General features: G+C 44.2%; 1 pseudogene; it reads left to right on the plus strand.

The window, feature by feature from the left end:
* Positions 1–433: 433 nt before the first annotated feature.
* Positions 434–1,210, plus strand: LOC125937374 (40S ribosomal protein S8-like; annotated as a pseudogene).
* Positions 1,211–10,249: the final 9,039 nt, after the last annotated feature.

Here is a 10,249-nt window from a genome sequence, read left to right on the forward strand (position 1 = left end):
CATATGCTTTGAGATCACTGGACAGCTCCTCCTCCCACATTTTAAAAATGCACAAGGAAGGTTATTGCTCTGGTAGCAAAAATAACAGGAACGCTATGGGAGAAAATTATGAGGACATCGAGGCTGAATGGGAAAGAGGTTCAAAAGGTGCACTCTGGTTTTCATGCTTTTGATTTGCAAGTCATTAAGCTGGAAGAGCCCCTGCCTCCTGCTGACTGCCACTAGGAATGTAATTTTTTCTTCTCTAATAGAGGATTGCTTATTCAATGACTCCAGGTTTTCAATATCGGAGGAGAATAGGGGATCTGGATTTTCCAGTGCTGCCTAAGATGGGGCACTGGTTACAGGGCTAAGAGTAGATGGACTTCTGGCCTCCCCTTTGTCTGCACGAGGAGGGTGCCCTTGGTGGGGAGGCAGAAGCATCATACAAATTTTGGTCTTAGGAACTTTAGGCTGACAGAGAGAAGCCAGTGAAGAGATGAATGCTTTGTGTTCTCTCCTGAGGAAAAATTATTATTAGAAAAAAAAACACTTGAGGAGAGTCAGATATTAAAATGTGATGAAAGGATGTTTTGTAGCCAGGGTTGAAGCGATGGGCATCTCTTGGGACAACTGGCACAGGAGCTCCAAGACCGGGGGCAGGAGAAAGCTCTACCACAGGAAGCACGAGCTGGGACACCCCATTGCCAACACTAAGATTGGCCCCCACCGCATACACGCAGTTCAAGTTCTGAGAGGCAGTAAGTACTATGCCTTGAGGCTGGACCTGGGAAACTTTTCCTGGGGCTCCAAGTGTTGTATGCACAAAACAAGGATTGCTGAAGTCGTCCACAATGCATCCAACAACCGACTGGTCCACACCAAGTCCCTGGTGGAGAACTGGATCGTGTTCACTGACAGCACCTGGTACCCATAGTGGTACAGGTCCCCCTGTGCACTGCTCCCGGGCCACAAGAAGGGGACGAAGCTGGTTCCCGAGGAGGAAGGGATTTTAAACAAAAAACATTCAAAGAAAATTCAGGAGAAATATGATGAAAGGAAAAAGAATGCCAAAATCAGCAGTCTTCTGGAGGAGCCGTTCCAGCAGGGCGAGTTCCTTGCACGCATGGCTTCAAGACCAGGCCAGTGTGGCCCAGCAGATGGTTGTGTGCTAGAAGGCAAGGAGCTCGAGCTCCATCTTAGGAAAATCAAAGCCCAGAAAGGCAAATAAAGCTTCCTCCCTTCTATCTTTGGTCATGTAATGAAGGTGTTTATTGTTCTAAATAAATAAATAAATAAATAAATAAATAAATAAATAAAATGTAACAAAAGGAAAGTGAGAAGAGTGTCAAAGGAAAAGGGGAAGGGCAGATGAGAGGCTCAGTGTCTTCCAGGGGTAAGAGGACAAGGGCCCCAGTGGCCTGGTCCCTTGCCCAATGAACTGGGTCATAGTCCAGACTTTGCATCGACATGTTATAGAAACTTCAGTGGGTCCTCCATCAGCCAAGACCAGTGTTTCCAGAAATATGCAATGTCATTCTCTGCCTCCTACCTTGTATTTGCCCTGATTGTCCTCTCTGGGACTTGGGTCTTTGTTCGGTGCACATAGCTGTATACTCCAAGTTTCTGCTGTCCATGAACTGGTGATTAGTGAGCACATGTTTTTCCACAGCTTGCTCTTGTATTTCTGTACCACTTGCTACTTTATATCCTCAATGACAACGTTACATTGGCCCTTTCTCCCTTAGTCCATTCAAAAAACTCACTCTTGTTTCAAAATAGACACAAGTGTCTTATTCTCTATGAAATCCTACCTGATCCTCCAAAGCCAAGCTGTTTCTTTTCTCTTTCGAGGCCCCCTGTACCTGGTGGGCACACAACAATTATTGCCCTCATTTTTCTGTATCACACTCTTTTTTCTGCTTGTCTGGGAGCTCTTCTACATGTAAACTTGAGGGCAGAAACTGCCTTAATTACCCTGACTTTCCCTACATTTCAGTATCGATTGCATTTTAACAGGTGCTTAAATAAATGTTTTTGAATGGATGATTGGATGAATGACATTCATTCATCTAGGCCCTTATTGGTTGCAAGGATGAATACAAAATGTACTTCATTTGCAAATAAGCAAATGTAATTAAAACAGAAGTACTGTAAAAATTTTGTTTCTGGCGCCTGGGTGGCTCAGTCAGTTAGGCGTCCGACTCTTGATTTCAGCTCAGGTCATGATCTCATAATTCGTGGGATCGGGCCCCCCCAGGTTGGGCTCTGTGCTGACAGTTTGCAGCCTGCTTGGGATTCTTTCTCTCCCTCTCTCTCTGCCCCTCCTCCACTCTCTCTCTCAATCTCTCTCTCAAATAAAGATTAATTTTTTTCATATTATACTTAGTTTTTGCATTCTAAGAATGAAAGGGAGAGCTTACAGCTATGTAGTTAATAGCCGAGTGGAATAATGCAGACTCCCCTTATACTAGAACTCTCCAACCCACATTCCACACTTACCTTGACTTTCTGACATTGACCGTGGATGTTAATCAGATGGTGGAATGATTGTTTCATGACCTTCAGCTCATTTATCTCTGGAAATCAGTACTGACTTTTTGTGGAACAAGACTAAAAATGCTGAGGGAAGGCACCCTCAGCATTGGGGGTATAGTGTCTCATTTATTTGGGTGGGGAAGGCTTTCAATGACCATGATTCAGGAAGCAGTCTTATGGCTGGCCATCTGTGTAGACTAAGGGATATGAGGGTCCCACCAGGAACAGATTTCACTGCATCAGGACTTCAGTCTCTGAGGAGATTCACATCCCAGCTCACGATAGCTCAGTCTCCAGAGGCAAGTCAGACTTCCACTCATTCATGGGTGCCTTCTTCTCCAGGTCCAAGTCCTGCTTGGAACTCCCTTCATGAGGCTTAACGATAGAGCAGGCTTGTGCTTGGTAGACCTGAGTGGACCATGTTAGTAATCAACCAGACTGGAAGCATGGTAAGTGCAGAGAGCTGGGAGCTAAGGGAATTCAGTGGTGGTCCTGGCCCCACCCAGTTCCCCATCACTAGCCCCATTATGGGCCTCAGGCAAATTACTTAACCTCTCTGAGCCTCACTCTTCTTTTTGCAACATGTGAGTCAAAGTTGCATTTCTAATTCTCTTCCAGAATACTTATAATACCTAAAATACCAGTCTGCTTAGCTTTTTTTTTTGTATCCCTAGGGCATTGCTGAGAGCCTGGGAAGTAGAAGTGGCTCAGATCCTTGGAGAAGTTGATGGCCCTTTGAGAGGCAGAAGAGCATGATAATGTGTATGACTCCAGCACCAACTGATCTCATTCAAATCCCAGCTCCATCTCTTCCTACCTGTGTAGACCTTGAATAAGTCACTTAAACTGTCTGTGACCCAGTCACCTTTTCTGAGGACACTAATAACCTCAACCTCAGGATGATTCTGAAATTTGAAAGTAGTCATGCCTTTGAAGCTCTTGGGGCAGTTCCTGAAGCATATAACCTTTAATCAACATGAGCTACTGTGATGCCACCTCGTAGAGGCCACCGTTTACTCATAGATGTACTTAGATATCTTTGCCAGTACATGGGCTTATGTGACTTTGTCAATGAACTCCAAAACATGGTGCTGGTCCTTCCTACACAAGTCTTTTTTTTTTTTTTTTTTTTTTTTTTTTTGGTAAATTCAAGTTAGTTAACATACAATGTAGTCGTGGTTTCAGGAGTAGAACCCAGTGATTCATCTCTTACATAGAACACCCAGTGCTCATCCCAACAAGTGCCCTCCTCAATGCCTATCACCCATCTAGCTCATCCCCCACGACACTCCTTCAGCAACCCTCAATTTGTCTCTGTATTTAAGAGGCTCTTATGGTTTGCCTCTCTCTTTTTTATCTTATTTTTCCTTCTCCTATGTTCATATGTTTTGTTTCTCAAATTCCACGTATGAATGAAACTTATTTTGCTTAGTTTAATACGCTCTAGTTCCATCCATGTTGTTGCAAATGGCAAGATTTCATTACTTTTCTTCTCCGAGTAGTATTACATTGTGTGTGTGTGTGTGTGTGTGTGTGTGTGTGTGTGTGTGTACCACTCATCAGTTGATGTGGGCTCTTTCTATACTTTGGCTACAGCTCTCTTTCTTACATAAGGAATCAAGAGATAAACTTTAAGGCTCATTCTTGTTTTTAAAGTTACATTCTTCTTTTTTATAATAAACTTTTTATTTTGGAATAATTTTAGATTTACAGGCATGTTGCCAAGATAGGGTAGAACATTCTTGTATACCCTTCACTGAGTCTCCCCTGATATGAACATCTTATATAACCATGGGGCATTTGTCAAAACTAAGAAATTAACGTTACACATTATTGTTGACTAAACTTCAGGCTTTTTTTGTATGTCACCAGCTTTTCCACTGATGTCCGTTTTCTCTTCAGGGTCCCACACTGTACACAGTTTCCCTGTGCCTTTAGTCTCATCCCATCTGGGACAATTTCTCAGTCTTCCTTTGTTTTCTGTGACCTTGGCAGTTTTGAGGAGTACTGGTTGAGCACTTTGTAGACTGTTCCTCACTGTAGGTTAGCCTGATATTTTCCCCACAATTAGATTGAGATTCTGGGTTTTAGCAGAAAACACCCCAGAAGTGAAGTGCCCAGGCTACACTTTAATGAGAAATCTCTATGTCTTTGCTGTCTTTCACTTCTCTTCATGTTCTTTTCCTCTCTTTGAATTATCACTACCCCCCCCCCCACACACACACCCAATATGGACTTACAGTCTGAGGCAACCAAAGGGTGAGAACTGAGTTGGGCTTTGGAGGGAAATTAGAATTTGGAAGTGAGAAGGCATTTTGCTTGCCTGAGTCTCCATCATATTTGATGAGGATAGGACCTCCCTTACTCCACCCACTGCCCCAATTTGTGGGAACCTGGGAGAGGTTTTGTACTGACACATGGCATTGATTGAGGTTTAGCTTCATTTCAAGGTGCAGGTGTTAACACTTCAGTGATTCCCCTTCTTCTGCCCTTGTTCCTCAGAATTCCCACACCTCCACCTCTGCACGCTCAAATTGTGCCCTCTCTTTATAACCCAGCTCAGTTGCCCCCTCTGTGTCTCCAAAGCCAGGCTAGAATTCAAGGTGGGAATCAGGGTAGATGTACAGACTCAAAGGAAAGCACATGTGGCATGGGATTCTGGGAAGAGGCTCAGCACCTGGGCTAATGGTAAGGCCTCTGGGAAGTTGCCCACACTTCATTTCTGGTCTTCAGTGTCAGAAGGATTGTGCAAATGCTCAACCAACCTCAGCCCCATTCTTAGGCTACATATTATATGCCACTGCTATCCTCACTGCCTCACCAGATGCTGTACGGTCATGAAAGAAGATAAGAGGGAGAGAGATTGACTGCACAGCAAAGTTTGAAATACAGGAACTTTCAGGTTGGGATTTTCATGTTTAAAATTTAGGACAGCAGGAGGATTTGGTTTCCAGTCCCAGATCTGCCTCTCTTGGAACCTGTATTTACCCAGGGCTGCAGAGGGAGGGAGAGAGAATGAGGATAGAGTTGGCAGGGGTGGGGCTACACCTGCAGTTCCCAAGTGATCGTGGACAGCGAGGCCAACAGGGGTGCTGTCCCTGGCTCTACCACAGTCTTGTGCACAGGGCACAGAATTGCCCTCCCAGCACATAACCTCCCCCTCGCATTGCCCCTTTGGAGTCCCCACTTCCCAGAGCTCAAGCTTGGTTTCAGCCAGTGGCCCCTCTCTTCCTAGGGCTCACACCTGAATCCATGATCCAGGCCTGAGCATCAGTATATAAGATGGACACCATCTGTCCTCCATTTGAAGACCCTCCTCCCAAGAGCAGATCCCCTCTGCAAGCAGTGAGAGCAAAAAAAAAAAAGGACGAGAAAAATCTGAAACCAAAAAGTCACCCAGCCTCCAAATAACTACTATTGCCACAAAATATAAATCCTTCAGGGCTTGGGTTCCGGCAGGCTCCATCCCATGTCTGACTGCCCTGACTGCCCAGCTCCATGCTTCTCTGACCTGCTTTCGCACCCTAGGCAAGTCTTCCTAGCTGGGAAGGGGAAACCTTTGACATAGATGATCCCCGAATGCATTGCATGAGAATTGATAAATAATTTAACCTTAATCACAAAATGGTCTTTGAGGAAGACAATGTTCTTGAAGTAATTGAAGCCTAGTGCTTAAAACTCTACATAGAAATACTTCAGGTAATGTTATTAATCTTCTGAAATCACATTTCTTCTTTTTTTAAAATTTTTTTTAACGTTTATTTATTTTTGAGACAGAGAGAGACAGAGCATGAACGGGGGAGGGGCAGAGAGAGATGGAGACACAGAATCGGAAGCAGGCTCCAGGCTCCGAGCCATCAGCCCAGAGCCTGACGCAGGGCTCGAACTCACGGACCGCGAGATCGTGACCTGAGCTGAAGTCGGACACTTAACCGACTGAGCCACCCAGGCGCCCAGGTCTTCTTTTTGAAGATAGTTGAAAAACAGGGAGGAGGACCCACAAAGATAGTTGGCAGATTTCAAACTCAGTATTTAATTTTCACACGATTTAGGCCACAGTGCTCTGCAGTTTGTAGGTTTGTGAAGGTTAAAACTCATCGGACCCCATGTTTTCTTGAGTCACAAAATCACGATTGGGGCCTTCACGAAGGATGTCTTCAGCGGCAAATATTTGTTGGGGGAAAAGCCTTGTTTTAAACATAAGAAAGAAAGTGAAACTGATATTCTTTATGCATTTCTTTGAGCTCCAGCCTGGTCTGGCATTCATTTAAACCAAATATTGCTGCTGCTCTGCCTCCGCTGTGGCAGGACAAATCAGAAAGGGCCCAAGAATAATCCATAAACTGCAGGCATTCAGAGCTGCTTGATGTGGATTCAGGCAGGGCATACTGGAGAACATCCCCAAATTATGTGTTCTGTGTTCAAAGAAACCACAGTTTCTCTTCTCTCCCCTCCACCCCCATTTTACCACATGCTATGATGATGGGAGTTTGGGTTTGGGAGGATCAGTGTCTGGGGTTCAAATCTGGGTTCCTTCGCTTGCTAACTATGAGATCCTGGATAAGTTTCTTGCTTTCCAAGTCTCAGTTTCCTTATTTATAAAATAAGGCAAATTATTCCCACCTTTACAAAGTCACTGTAAGCAGTGGTGATGGTTGCCATTGAGGAAGCCTGTAGTATAGCTGCTGGAATATGGAACTTAAGGAAGAGGCGTCCTTTGATTTCTGCCCTGTAGAATTCTACTTTTTCATTGGGCTATGAAGAAACTGAAGAATCTTCTAGAGTTCATCATGAAGAAACTGAAGAACCTAGAGTTTATCATGGAAAATGAGCCCTTGTCCATTCCACTGGCTTAGTTCCACCAATTATGACTAAAGGGCACTGAGAAATTTTATGGACATCTTGCCTTTGGTCCTGCAGCTCAGCACATGGGGAGGGGAAAGTAACTTGAGCTGCAACCTGGTCTGACACACTATAAGGCAGACTGCAGGGGGCACAGTACATTATGTCCACTAAAAAGGTTTCGTCCTCATGGATTTTTCTTTCAGTGCTTCACTTCCACCTGTAAATGCCTTGTGAGATCTCTGCCTTCTATCATTCTGAGTCTTGATGATCCATACTACTTGCTCTTAGGTCTGGCTCCAAATAAGGGACTCAATGGTCAGGCTTCCACTTAATTTATTCTACCCTTTACTGACTTCAGCAACTCTGTGGCCTCACTGAGATGCCCAGTCCATTGACTCTGATGTGTTCTCTCTGATCTCACTTTCCTCATGGCCCTTCCTGGCCAAGCTCTGGTTCCTTGACCAGCACATATCCACTCCCTTGCAAAATTCTTACCTCTTTTCCTCCATATCATAGGCTCAATCTGGTTAAACCCAGTTATTTGTTTCCACTGACCTCATACCTGAACATCTATGATGCGGGGAAAACCCCATCATAACTATGTTGATTGGACTCTCTTTAAATTAGTGACCACAAATTTCAAATTCATACCTTCTCTTATCTCCAGAAATCTCCCAAAGAGCCTCCCTTTAAGCTGAGGAACTTGTCTCATGTCATTTAGAAAAAATAGATGTGTTACTGTTTCTATGTGTAGCCACAGTATAGCTGCATAAACGACATGTTATCTTCACTAGTGGAGGGATTAAAATAGAGTCCCACTATGCACTTAAGCCTGAATCGAAATAGTTCTGTTCCTCATCCCCTCTTCCAAAGTTTGTCAACCAGTGATCAATTCATGTGGATTTTTCTCAGCAACAACTCCAGTGACATTTGCCAAGTTTTTTTTCTTCCATTCTTTGTGCACTGCTTTCACAGCCACCTAAAGGTGGCTCATAGCTGCCTGCGCTGGTGGTGACCATTGTGAGGACACCAACATCTGGTTCAGAGATGACCTTGCTAAAGTCTCTTAAATTCACTCATCTCTGGGGGTTAAAGCACTTCTGATTCTCCGAAGGGGTAGAATGGATCTCCTCTGTGTCTCTGAAGTCTGGTGATATAAGTCATTGTCCATCCTGTCTACTTCTGGGTCCCTCCTGGTTACTGAGTACAGTGCCCTCCCTCTTACTGTTGTCAGAGCTTTTGTTTCTCTTTCCAGAAAAGAGCAAGCATGGGATTAATTAGTGTTTTGTGCTGTTTTGTGAAGACAGAAAATCAGAGGGCATTTTGCCAGATACAGTATCCATTCTCCCAATGATAGATGACAAAAGTCTGTTGACCTGGTACAATGTAGATTGTTTCTCTGACTCTCATCTTTATGAGGGTGTCATACATTAGAAGCATAGTCCCTAATACTCCCAGTGAGTGGGTTGGGGCTCAGTTCCTCATTTGTTAAATGAAAGGGAGGATTTTTAAGGGTAATTCCAGCTCTGAAAAAATTTTTAATTAACTAATTTATTTTTGAGAGAGAGAGAGAGAGAGAGAGAGAGAGAGAGAGAGAGAGAGAGAGAAAACAGGGGAGGAGCAGAGAGAGAGGGGGAGAGAGAATCCCAAGCAGGCTCTGCACTGACAGTGCAGTCCATCACAGGGCTTGGACTCATGAACTGTGAGATCATGACCTAAGCAGAAATCAAGAATCAGATGCTTAACTGACTGAGCCACCAGACACCCCTCCAGCTCTGGAATTTTAATTTTAATAAGCATCTTGAATGACAACAAGCACAACAATCTTTTAAAACTGTTTTAGGGTCCCTGAATAGAAAATCATAAGGAAGCATAGCCAGAGGTCCCTGAATTTGAGTCTTCAATGGCCCATCAATTTCCTAGTACAAAAGCCAACCTATTAACAATCATAATGTCTGTGTCCTAGTGTGTCCCAGCTGATTAAGTCACAGTGGAGTCAGGAGGCAACACTTTTGACTGTCCTCCCCATGCATGTCAGTGGGAAACAGAACCCAAGGCTGGGGTGGTAGGGGAGGGGGTAGCTTCTCCCTTGAATAATGATAAAAAAGCAAATTAGGTGCTGAGGCTAATTTGGACAGCAAGTGTGTGGCCCTGGGCATCTCTCTCTGAGCCTTGTCAAGCGGGAATGAAAATAATTCTTACTCTGGTTGTCTTGAGGATTGAATATGTGAAGTTCTTAGCATCTGAAAATCACCTTACATGTGATCAACAATAATATTTATTATGAGAATTACTGTCAAGTATTGAGATGAGAGATAAACATTTTTTAAAGGCTGGCGATAGATTCTGAGGTACAAGGCCTTTGCTGGCACTTCTGATGTCCAGGTATATAGATAGCTGCTTCTGCTTGCTAGGCTCAGCTCTAGTTCTCAGCCTTACATCCTCATCGTCTGGACCCACAAAGCTTCTCTGTCTCCAACTCAACTCCATATCCATGGTTTCTACTGTTGGGATAAGGGGAAATCCATGGTGGTGGCTCCAGCTCCCTGAGGGAGGCGGTGCCAAATGTACCAGTTTCCTCACAGCACATGAGTTTTTCTCTTCTCCTCACAATGACAGAAGGAGCTTTGCTCATGAACTGAAATCCCAACTTGGCTTGGAAAGGCCCTCACGTCCTCATCCCAGGTCCTGATTTCTCACATCTCTTGGCAACTTGAACAGTTGAAGAGGTTCCCCAGCATCCCGGCAAAGCAGTCATGCTGGCTCTTAAACTTTTGCATTCTGACAGACTCATGTAAATCCGGAAGACCCTGAGCTGCTAATCCCCTTGTTGATGGCATTCTTGGTCTTTTGACTGAGAATTAGCTCAGTGAATTTGTGGAAGTAA

The sequence above is a fragment of the Panthera uncia genome, assembly GCF_023721935.1.
Source record: "Panthera uncia isolate 11264 chromosome A3 unlocalized genomic scaffold, Puncia_PCG_1.0 HiC_scaffold_12, whole genome shotgun sequence".
Taxonomy (NCBI): domain Eukaryota; kingdom Metazoa; phylum Chordata; class Mammalia; order Carnivora; family Felidae; genus Panthera; species Panthera uncia.